A 13,465-nucleotide genomic window follows, 5' to 3' on the forward strand; every position below is an offset into this window, starting at 1 on the left:
AACTCAACATTTTTATGTATTTTATGCCTAATCCCAAAGTGAAAGTGAATGGTATAACAAAAAAAACGAAAACTAAAATAACTAATAAAAAGAAAACAGAAAATACATATGATATAATTTAATTCATTGTTTAAAAATAATTATGCAAATAAAAAAAATGCATAGAAAAAATTAGTAATCTATGTGTAAGTTTTATTTTATAACATCAAAAAAGGAATTAATTCAACAAATTTATAAAATTATTAATACAGGTATATATCAAATAATAAAGTATGAAAAAAGATTTATATGTTTTATTCACTCATTAAAATAAACATCTTCAAATGTTGTTTCATGTTTTTAAATATTTTTAATGTGTCTTCATTATTTTAATTTAATAATATTTTTGTCAATACTTAAAAAAATTTTAATAATATTTTTGTCAACAATTATCCTAATTTCAATTGAGATTGTAGAACATAAAAATCTCTTTCATTCTCAATGACCAAGTCCTACTTATCATATGGACAGAACTGAATCTTCAAGCTCTGGATTTGGTAGAAGTCCAGAAGCAAAGTGAGCAGCTCAAAATCTCAAATGACCACCATTCAAGGCTGCATTGATCATCAAACACAATAGAAACAAATCAAGGTTGATAACTGTGCGTGCACACGCATGTGTGTATATAGTAGGATCAGATTTTAGAGGAAGAAATTAAACAAATCATTTCAGCAGATGGAACGGTGTAGCACAAGAACTCTCCAAGGCCATGGAATAGTTTCATGGAGATTGGAGCACGAGTCCTTTCACACTGAGCAGAGAATTTCATATATAGTCCAAGCAAAATCACATTCAACCAATATAAAATACCAATAGAAAATGCTGCTCTTAAGTTACCTAGTTGAAACTGAAAAACAAGTATCCAACAGAAAGCTATGTGAAAGCAAAAGGTGACACAAGAACTCATAACAAGAGGAAATATCAAACTTTGCATCAAAAAGTAGCCAATGAGGGTGTGAACTGTGAAGTGTAGCATAAGCAAATAAAGCAGGAATAAGGCACACAACAAATTTTCCAGCTTCTTCTGAAATCAAAGGGTCTTGACCACACAAAATCATTATTTTTCCCAAGCATATCTATAAAAGAGAGAGAGGAAAACAAGCTAGACTCAAAGCTACAATAGCAGTGTAGACTAGAACACCAAATCTTCTATATTGTCTTGCTCCATAGGCTTGGCCACCTAGAGTATCCAATGCACATGACATTCCAAACTGTTTGATAAAATAAAATAATAAAACACAGTTAATTTTGAAACAAAAATTTGAAGATTATGATGAGATAAGAGAAAAAAATACTTACAATAACACTGAAGCCAAAAACAGCACAAAGAGAAGTAGCAATAGCTGTGTTGGAGAGAGCAAGTTTTTCCATATGACCAACCATCATGATGGAAATTATTTGGAGAAAATAATTTGACAAATTAACGGTTATCATAGGAAATGTTAAATAACTAACACTTTTAATCTCTTTTGTCACCATATTCCATCTTATAGTTTCTGAAAAACCACTACCTTCTGGCAATAAAAGACCCGCTTCCATGTCTTAAAGAAGGTTCTTGAAATACCAAAAAACACAGACTTTGGCTTTTTTGTATAGCTGCTTTCGTTGGAAAGATTTTGAATACAACTCCGCTATGTTAACAACAACATTTCTGCCAACATTTGTCAACTCTTATTTATAAATGTGTTTAATGGAAGTGTCTTTGTGGATGTGTCTAATAAAAATATCTTTTTTTATAATTGTGTTTAATAGAAGTGTCTTTATAAATATATTTTTTGGATGTATCTCTTTATATATGTGTTTAAAATATAATAATTAATCATTGTTGACAATAAATTAACAGATAATAAGTTGGTACCCTATACTTTTACTTTTGAATATACACACTTAAGGGACTAAATTATTTATAGCATGTAGCAAGGTGTTAGTATTTCACTTGATCATTGTTTCATTTACATAACACTAATTTTTGTCACATGCTATTGGTAAATAACTTAATTATTGTTTATTTGAAAATAATAGATCACAGGTGTCCATGAAGATGAAAAAAATTGAAAAGCATAACAACTTTTCTGCGATTGGTAATTGCTATGAGACAGATAAAAAGAATTCAAATCGGCTAACTCATTAATTATAAAAAAAGGAACTCTTATTACACTTAATTTAAAGTATTTTATTTTTTATAAAGTCTATCGACTTTACTCTATCTTTTATTAATATTTAAATTCCTACTAAAATAACTAATTTTTACAAAATATAACATACATAATTTTGATTACAAACAAATTAAGAGTTTACCATTATTTTCTATTAATTTTTAAATAAATTTTTAAGCTCATTACAAACATATTTGTAAGTTAAAAATATTATGTACATGTAAAAAAAATTAAATATTAAGATAATTACTATATATTAAAGTAATACGTAATAGCAGAATTATGTTATATTTTGGAGAAGATTAAAAATTAATTTTATAAAAAAAAATTAAATAAAAATTTATACATAATTTGTTAAAAAAATTAAGAGGAGAATTGCAGATTTTTTATTTATATAAATTAAATAAATATTTTATTTAATGAAATAAATAATTTTAAAAGTTATTACGAAAATATTATGTCATCTACTCTTATCTCGCTTACCGTAATAATATTTTTAAAAGCACCTATTTTTTATTATATAAAATCGTTTATCTTTTTTATTATTTGAAATGTTTCATTTTTAATAATTTGTTCCAATTTAAATTATTAATATTTTTATTATGTTCAAAAAAATATATTTTTATATTTATAAATATATATATCTCGTTTCTGTTAACGAGATATATAAAAATTAAAAAAATATACATATCTCATTTACAGTATAAATGAAATACATTCAAAATTATTACTGTAAATGAGATAAAAGTAAGTGACGTATTTTCATAATAATTTTTAAAATTATTTATTTTCATAAATAAAATATTTATTTAATTTATATAAATAAAAAATCCAGGGCATTGCCCTTCTCTTACACAAAATTTTATCTTTGTTTATACATATTAATTTACATATTTTTAATTAAATAATTAATTATTAAAATAATTAAACTTAATATAATAAAATAATTAAATATGTAATAAACAAATAATTTAATTATTATATAGTAGTATAATAAAAATTTTTATGAAAATTAAATGATATTTTTATACACAATAACTAAATTTTTTTATATACATTGCATTATTATTGTTGTGAGACTGTTCAAATAAAAAAAAAAGCGAAAAATAACATCATTTAATAAAAATCAGCCAAGACATATCACATATGACGACTAAGAAAAATAACTTTTAAAATTTGTCTACGAGGATAAGCTGACAACTTCAATCATACAAAATTTGTTAAAAAAAATGGCTTTCATTCGTCAAATCTGGATCTTATATTTTTTTATTATTATATATAAATGGTTAAAGTTATTAAAATATCATATTTCAAAAAGGATATGAGCATACTTGAACATTTTCTATTAGTTATTAGTCGAGAGAATACGTATGTAATGTTGGTATCTACGTATGGTTAGGCTATTGTGTTCCGCTCATAAAACACAAACAATAATTCTAATCATGCGATTGAGATGAATATAATTGTATTCATATAGTATTATAGAAGAAAATGATATATGGGAGCCAATAAATTGAAAAAAGTATAATGTGGTATTAATATTGAATTTGTGTATCCGTAAGTAATTTATAATATAGAAGTATGAATAAAAAGAAATTGAAGAATATGACTATATAGAAAGAAGAAGAAAAAAGAAGGGATATAAAAAGAATAAAATATTGTAAATTCCTAACCTTAGGAAGCAGCCAGCAATCAGTAACCTGAGAAAAGAATAAAGGATGTACTGAGAAATTGAGAAGAATTAGAAAAGGAATAAAATAGGAAAAAAGAGAATAGTCATAGGGAAGAAAAATTCATACCACGATTCATTAATGTTCATAATCCTCCAACCACTCACTATTTATTTTTTTTCTGGTACTCTTCCTGCTGCCTAAAATAGGTAGACCAGTGCCACCTGTCCATGGTTTGTTACAACCCTTTCTTCTAATCCTGCTTGGCTTTTATTTATGTACTCCTCACTTTTATTCATGTACTCCTTGTTTGCTATATTCGTATCAAAAAATCCCTCTTATTGTTGTGATATGATTCATCAATAAAATAGTTAGACTTCGTCACTTTAATTATCAGATATGAAAAATTATAATATACTTTTGTTTAGAAATCAATCAACTTGATTATTATATCAGCATTTTTCTTAAACTTCATTATGAGTTCTGCATTAAGCCGATCATTGTTCTCTATCTGCATCACGAAATTTAGAGTTGTATTATATGTTAGTCTGTAACTTTGTTACTAACAAAATACATCACATAGATGTATTAATCATTCGATTTAAATGGCCAAATAATATAATCATCATAAGTTATAAGATGTAAAAATTATCTGCTGTGTAAAGTTAACCAATTAAGTTGTTAGGTCTCTATGTGTCTTCCATTATTTTCTAAATACACACATCTATTAGCTATATAGAGACATATGTTGTATCTTATTATGAATATGATAAAGAAGTTAGCTGGCTAAGATGGTAATGGATTGGTGAGGTAAATAGAATGGACAAATAACTAAATTAAAACATGCCTAATATGATTTTACTTTCATTTGCCTAAATATTTCTACTTCTAAAAACAACATACATATATTTCTAATTAAGGTAGTTTGTACAAAAACTAATGAAGTCTCTTATTATTTTATTATTATTATTATTATTATTATTATTATTATTATTATTATTATTATTATTATAGTGAGAACTATTAGAATATCATAATTAGGAAACAAAATCAGAAAAATATTAAAGAGAATTAGAAAAAAAATTAATGTAATTTATTAGGATATTATTTCATAACGAGCGTACTCTTAACATACTCTTAATCTATATATTAGTAAGTACCTTGTAATCACATATGAAAAATATGAATAATAAAAATAATACTTTTTCTAAATAATTCTTTATTTCTTTCATAAATTCTTTGTACCATGATAACATGGTATCAAAGCAGAGTTAGGTTTTAGAGACTCAAAATTCTGACGAATTGATATTACAAATTGCAAAACTCTTTGTACCATGATAACATGGTATCAAAGCAGAGTTAGGTTTTAGATACTCAAAATTCTGACGAATTGATATTACAAATTACAAATATGCTACGCAATAGTTTTGGCATACGATAATTTGTCAATTGGTTTCAAACTAAACGGATATAATTATCCATTATGGGCAACTTTGATGAAAAAAACAATTGGTGGAAGAAGAAACACACCAAAAAAAATTACTTTAAGATTGTGGGTTAACAGATTGGTAGAAAAATAATCCCAAGTTCATCGAGAAATTAGAGTAACGGAGCTGCTGCCGCTGTGAGCATCCCAGAGGTCACCAGCGGTGGCGAGGTTAGAAGAGAGGAAGCAAGTCACGATGGTAAGCAGCAAGGAATCAAGTCACGATGGTAAGCAGCAAGACTCAAAATCAGAATCCAATTAAAAAGATAAATGAATGGATTTTTGATTGTGGGGCTATCAATACTATGACTCATGACCTCCATGATTTTAACAGCTTGACTATATCCTCAAAAGCCCATATTGAAACAGTTTAGTGGAGAATTAATTGATGTTAAAGGAGGAGACTGCATTAATTTTTTAGAAAAATTGAAATTAAAAATTGCCTCTATGTCCCTGCACTATCATCAAAATTATTGTCTATTAACTAACTAAGTAACAAAGGAACTAAATTGTGTGGTACTCATGTACTCTACCTTTTATGTTTTAGAGGACAATCTTACGAAAGAGATAATTGGGCGTACTACTGAGCGAGAAGGCCTTTACTACGTTGATGAAGTAGCACACCAGGGTCATGCCATGCTTCCTCACGGAATGGTTACTAGGCAACTTTGGTTATGGCACAGGTGTCTCGGACATCCTTCATTTAGGTACCTCAAGTTTCTATTTCCTAGTTCTTTTTACAAGTAGTATTAAACGCCTTAAATGTGAAACTTGTATTCGTGCAAAAAAATACAAGTTTCTTTTCCTCTAACCAACACTAGAGTCAATTCTAGTTTTTCTCTAATACACTCTGATGTGTGGGGCCACCCCCTATTTCCCATAATAATTTTTAATATTTTGTGTTATTTGTGGACGATTTCTCTCGCATGACTTGGGTATATTTTTTAAAACAAAATCTGAAGTACCTGATAAGTTCTTTATTTTCTACCAAATGATTCAAAATCAATTCAATAAGAAAATTCAAGTACTTCGCTCAGATAATGGTGGGAAATTTATAAACTAATCAATGCGCGATTTTTTTATGAAAAATGGTCTTATCCATCAAACTTCCTACCCAAATACACCCCAACAAAATGGTGTGGTTGAGCAGTACAATTGTAAGTTACTTGAGATTACCCGAGCCATGCTTTTTGATGCACAAGTTCCAAAAACTTTTTGGCCGAAGCTATAGCGACCTCTGCCTACTTACTAAATCACCTACCTACCCAAGTTCTCCACCACAAAACACCCTTACAAGTCTTAGCTACTCAAACTGCAATCCCGCCTATTCTAACCTTACCACCTCGAGTATTTGGATGTTCCATCTTTGTTCATATCCTCAAAGTCAATAGAACCAAATTTGATCCTTGTGCAGAAAAATATGTTTTCGTTGGGTATGCTACACACCAAAAGGGGTATAGGTGCTACAATCCAATCACTCGTCGTATTCATGTGACCATGGATTGTGATTTTTTAGAATCTGAATTTCACTTCAGCCGCCAACATGACATTCAGGGGGAGAACAATAATGAACCACCAAGTTGGATAAATAACCTTTGTTGCCCAGAAAAAGTTCAAACAGAGCAAGTAGATGGAGCCACCAAGTATACTTCACTCAACGTAGAAAACAACTCGGTACATACAACCAGTGAGAGTCCTTTTGAGAATGTCAGACAAGAGGTAAGTAATTGTCAATCTGATAATTTACTCCCTGTTTCTAATGAGGCCACTAATAATAACAGTATAGCATTGGAACATGAAGAATCAGAGTCCAATACCTTTATTCTTCCTCCAAGAAGAAACAGAGGGATGCCTCCTGATCAGTACTCACCAGAACATGTTCCGCGTAACTCAAGATACCCGATAAGAGTGGCTAGAGAAGGAATAGCAAATGTTGTAAAGACTTTTTCCACCAGACTCTTAACAAAAGATATTCCAAGAACTGTCCAAGAAGCCAATGAGAAAGATGAATGGCGAAAAGCCATGAATACAGAAATGGAAGCTCTAGAGAAGAACAGAATTTGGGAGAAGTGTATCTTACTGACAAAAAAGAAGCCAGTTGGGTGCAAATGGGTTTTCACCATTAAACACAAGGTAGAAGGCACTATTGAACGGTACAAGGAAAGGTTGGTGGCCAAAGGTTATACACAGACCTATGGTATCGACTACACTGAAACTTTTTCACCGGTTACAAAGATTAATACTATCAGGTTGTTGTTTTCAATAGGAACAAATGAAGATTGACCACTCCACCAATTTGACGTCAAGAATGCTTTTTTGCATAGAGAGTTGAAAAAAGAAGCGTACATGGAAGCTCCTCCAGATTTTTTAATGGGATTTAGAAAACATAAAGTTTGCCTATTAAAGAAGGCTCTTTATGGGCTTAAACAATCCCCACGTGCCTGGTTTGGAAGATTTACGGTTGCCATAAAAAGGTATGGGTCCAAGCAAAGCAACTCTGATCATACCCATTTTTTGAAAAAAAAGGGAGATTTAATCACTTGCCTAATAATCTATGTGGATGATATGATCATAACGGGAAGTGATGCTGAAGAAATTGAAAAATTGAGAAGGAACCTATTTAAGACTTCAAAATGAAGGATTTGGGAAGACTAAAATATTTCTTAAGAATAGAGGTTCTACGATCTAGCAAAGGAATCTTTATCTCCTAAAGAAAGTACATTTTGGACCTTCTAGCAAAAACAGGAATGGTGGATTGCAAACCAATAATAGATACGCCCATGCAAGTTAATCACAAGTTGAAGATAGTAGAAGGTGCCACCAGGGGCGGAGCTTAGTTAAGACAAGGAGGGGGCCATGACCCCCCCAAAACTTTTGGTAAAAAAATTAGTAATATTTTTTCAAAAAATAAAAAATTAGTTCAATTGGCTCAAATACTTTGTTATGACTTAAAATACTAAAGTTCAATCTTCATCTCTTACTTTTATTGCATAATAATTTTTAGTTTTAAATATTCAAAACATGTTGGATTTGGACTGACTGACTGACTGTATTCGTATTTCGCAGCTCTTTATTCAATAAGCAACACTCCCTCTACTTTTGAGTTCAAATATAATAAATTAGGTATTTTTTATTTATGTAATTTAATATTATTTTATATTTTACTATTTATTTAATTTAATTTTTATATGATAAAAAATATTAGAATATTCAATAAGTATTGATATTATTGTATTTGTATAAATTGATACAAAAATTCAATAAATATTATAAATTTTAATATTTGTCCTTCTAAATTTTTTTTACATATTTTACAGGATATATATTCAAATTTTTATATAAAATAATCATGAAAAATTAAAGAATTAGATGCATTTTTTAAGAGGAAGGCTAATATTCAAGAAGGAGAACATATAATTTTTACAATATCAACACCTGTAGATAGTTCTTCTACTTTAATGAATCAGAAAAAAGTGAGATACAACCTCAAAAAGTTTAAAAAGTTGCATCTGATGAGTTTGACCTTAATTCTTTGGAACGAGACCTTGGAAAACGGCTTTAAATTTAGCAATATCACCAAAATCAGAGAGATGAGATTGGACGTGCTTATCTTAAATGGGATCCATATCAAAAATATCTTGACAATTATTTTTTATTTGGCCCCCCAAAATTTTGTTTCAAGCTCCGCCACTGACAGTGCCACCCTAGTTGATAAGGAAAGGTACCAACGACAAGTTAAAAAACGAATTTACTTATCACATACTCGGCCTGACATAGCTTATGTTGTGGGAATAGTAAGTCAGTTTATGCATAAGCCACAAGAAGATCATATGGAAGCTACCATGAGGATAGTTCGATATTTGAAGGGAGCTCCCGGAAGTGGAATCATTTTCAAAAGAAATGGCTATTTAAAGGTTGAGGCATACACTGATACAGATTGGACGGGCACCCAAATGATAGAAGATCAACAGCTAGTTACTTTACACTTGTTGGAGGCAACCTGGTAACTTGGAAAAGCAAGAAGCAGAAAGTTGTAGCTCTTTCAAGCGTAGAGGCAGAATTTTGAGGGATCGTTAAGGGCATAACTGAAGTATTGTGGATAAGAAAATTGATGACTGAGATTGGGTTTCCACCACAATCGCCAAGCCAGTTGAAATGTGACAACAAAGCCGCAATCAGCATTTCAGAGAATCCTGTACAACATGATAGAATAAAACATGTTGAGGTGGATCGACACTTTATTAAAGAAAAAATTGAGAATGACGTTATTGAGCTTCTATTTGTGAGATCAGAAGATCAGTTGACTGATATCCTTACTTAGGGGGAGTATTAGAATATTATAATTAGAAAACAAAATCAAGAAAATACCAAAGAGAATTAGAAAAAAATCAATGTAATTTATTAGGATATTATTCCATAACGAATGTACTATTGTCTATATATTGGTAAGAACATTATAATCACAGATAAAAAATATGAATAATAAAAATAATAATTTTTAAAATAATTTTTTATTTTTTTCCTAGACTCTTTATATCATAGTAACAAGAATAAAATGGTAGATAGTAAGATAAAAATAGAATTGACAAATAACAAAATTAAAGTATGAATAACTATACACCAATCTATATATCTTTTGAGTTTGTTGACATGTTCGTCGTCATCGTCAGTTAACTTAGCTTCAAATTAGGCTTGCATGTTTCATAATAATCACAGAAAATTCATATGGTATTAATGATTGATTATTCTTTATGTTAATCAACACTCTACTTTAGTAATTGATTCAAAATGTGCTCTTGAATCACTGTTATGTTCCAATAATATTTTCAATTGTATTTTTGACATAATTGAACTATAAAATATATCATATTTTTTCAAAAAATATATATTATTAATACTTGAATAGAACACTCGTCTTGAGATATGTTATATTTTTTCTAATATTATTTATATCTCTTAGTTATAAATACTACTCTCAACTGACTCATAGATTGGAATTGACTAAAAATATTATATAGTTAATATACGGTTAATTCAATACTTATTTTACGGCATATTTTTATAGTAAATATATTTTTAATTGGTAAAATATATTTTTTATTATACCAGAATGTTTGTATCATTTTGATCATATAATTTTGACTTATGCCTAATTAATGTGCAAATAATTATCTTCGAATAAATCAATCTTTAACAAAAACATTTACGATGTTGATCTTTTAATCAGACTATTTTTTAGAAAAATAAATAATTAATTTGTCAATTCTTTAAAAATGATTAAGGATAATTTTACCTTTTATTTTACGATAGATGAATAGTCAGATACTATAACAATTCGACTACTAACACGTCATGATCAATATTAATTGGCAGCTACTATTTTACGACTTATTTTATTTAATAACCAATGTTACTCGTAATAATTTTTTTTGTTTTTATTTAATTTGATATTATTTTATTTTTTATAAGTCTTTTGACTGAAATTTTTTAGATAAAAATATTTAAATATTTAATAATTATTGTAATTTTTAATATTCAATATTTTTAGATAAGATATGCTATCTCGGGAATTTTTGGTTAGGATAATGTGTACATAGGTCTTTCAATGTTATTTGTTTTCATCTCTTAAGAATTATGACTTCAGGCTTTTAAAATTGTGATTTGGGGTAACGTGTTTTTTGAAATTATTTGGTGGTGAATTTTTAGTTGAATAAAAAAAAAAAATAAATATGTAACTAAATAATTCTTGTAACCTAAATCTAGTTATTACACCTCTTAGTCTCTGATTTTATTTTTGTTATATACAATGTAGTACTGAATTGTAAGTGCAAAGAGACTTTTTACATAAAATTAGTATGAACAATAATTTTGAAGTACTAATATCAGTCATTGTTTTCATCATTCACCAACGAGTTTAAAAATAAAACAGCTTACGGGGTTGCATCCTAAGATGAGATGAGTCTCGCGAAGTGGAAGAAAAAACAATCTTTAAATATAAAGAATGTCCTGGGTGAAAAATATTTTTTATTAAAAAATATTTTTTTTTAGAAGTTATCATTTACTTTTTAAAAAAAGATTTTTTTACTTAAAGAAATATATTTCACATAACAAATAAATAAAAAAGTACTTTTAAGAGATATTATACTTAAATATAACTAATAAAAAAATTATTTTAAATTAAATATTCACGTATAAAATTATTTTTATTTTTTGAAACGATTTTTTAACTAAAGATAAGCAAAAAAAAATTCTCTTAAGTAAATTCACCCAAACAAATCTTTAATTTATGAATATGGTACTTGCTCTAATAGATAGATCTTGTAGTCAGAGATTTATCCACAAATAACATAAATAATAGAGTAGTCATACGGTAACAATTATAAAGTGTGTCAATAGAATATGCTTAATATACTGAACAAAAACACTTCATTATTAACACTTACACTTAAATGTTTTTCATCACTTTTCATCATACCAGAACTTCTTTATCATATCGCGCCTCCAACCCTAACCCTACTTCTTCATTGTGCCTCCGACGTAACCATAACCCCAGATGGTTTGGTCACGCCTCGAACCCTAACGCCAGAGTTTCGTAACACCTTAAACCCTAACCCCAGAACTTCATCGCGCTTCCAACCCCTGTTTTAGCGCTTCTTCTATCGGCGCTCCAAACAGATCTGCTCTCTTATCAGAGGAGAAAAAAAGTCCAGATCTACGAAGTATTATGATTACAATAACTATATATTTTTAAAAGATTTCAACTAAGAATGTATTATAACTCAACTAAAAAAAATACCTACAAAATAAAAAAAAAAGTTAGTTATACAAAACATGTTTCTCTCACGAAGATTGCTTCTAATTCAACATTAAGTTCTTCTTACCTAAAGTCTTAATAACCAAAAAAATAAAATTATATCACCTAGAGCAAAGAGACATAGTGTATAAATATAATTATATTAGGTGTATATTAAAAATAGTCACAAAAAATATTTATTATTGTAAAATGTATATTAAAATATAAAATATATATTAAAAATTGAATTAAACTATATATAATGATTGTTGTTAGTGATTAATTTTAGTGTATAAATAATATTTTTAATATAAATAATCATTAATATATTATATAAATTTGTTTAACAGGGTGCAAAATAAAATAACAATAAATTGAGTGTATATGTGTTGCATATAAATGTGTACGAAAAAAAAAGTTAATTTTCTGAAACATTGATTGTATGGTACCTTAAGATAATTTTGTTTTAAAAATAATTTTTTTTTCTTCTCCATTTTGAAAAAGAGAAAAACAGAAACACAAAAATGTCTCAAAACAAATACATGTAATATAATTTATAACTAAAAATCCAACTCCAGAACACGGGCAAATACTCAGCTGATGTCAAACTTAAAAAGATAAAACAAAAAAATTATTCGGCCCACTTCTAATAACAACGGAAGCCCAATTCATATTAATTCCATTACAAAAACTGCATACAGCTCATGACAAAAAAAAAAAAAAAACTGCATACAGCTCAGAAAAAGAGCCAAGCCGAGAAAGGCATCTATCATGCCTGTGCTACACCCTTAAAGGAAGATAAGCAACACACGTGCAAGAAAATGACACAAGGATCAAGAATAATCTTTGAATATCTTTATAAACTTCATCTGTACACGGTAATTAACTTATCATTAACTTATTTTTCATCTCATATGTGTTGATCTTTTTATTTAATTTAACATTGGGGTAATTTTATTCTCTTATACCAAAACATTTTTTTTGATGCATAGTAATTTAATACATATAGTTTTTATAATTTCACATGAGTAGCACCCAAATTCTCAATATATGTCAAATAAACAACGCACACTCTCATCAACCAAAGTTCTCACATTTTTCCACACTTAATTGACACACAATCTCTATCTTAGGCTAACCAAAGATTCAATTGGGGTAATTACTTGTTTTTCCGCTTAAAACTAGTGATGTGGTAATCATAAAGAATAATTGGGGGTTAAAAAGGCTCAAAGTGGCAAACAAAGGCAATTGAAATGATAGGCTATTTGGGATGAGTGAGCTAATAACAATTGATGGCCTCAATCATATGTATGCATGAATA

At 28.3% G+C, this 13,465-nt stretch overlaps 1 pseudogene; it reads right to left on the minus strand.

Annotated features, from left to right (window-relative positions):
* Window positions 1-498: 498 nt before the first annotated feature.
* LOC130933314 (protein DETOXIFICATION 14-like) lies at window positions 499-1,578 on the minus strand (annotated as a pseudogene).
* Window positions 1,579-13,465: the final 11,887 nt, after the last annotated feature.

Source organism: Arachis stenosperma, chromosome 6 (assembly GCF_014773155.1).
Source record: "Arachis stenosperma cultivar V10309 chromosome 6, arast.V10309.gnm1.PFL2, whole genome shotgun sequence".
Classification (NCBI taxonomy): domain Eukaryota; kingdom Viridiplantae; phylum Streptophyta; class Magnoliopsida; order Fabales; family Fabaceae; genus Arachis; species Arachis stenosperma.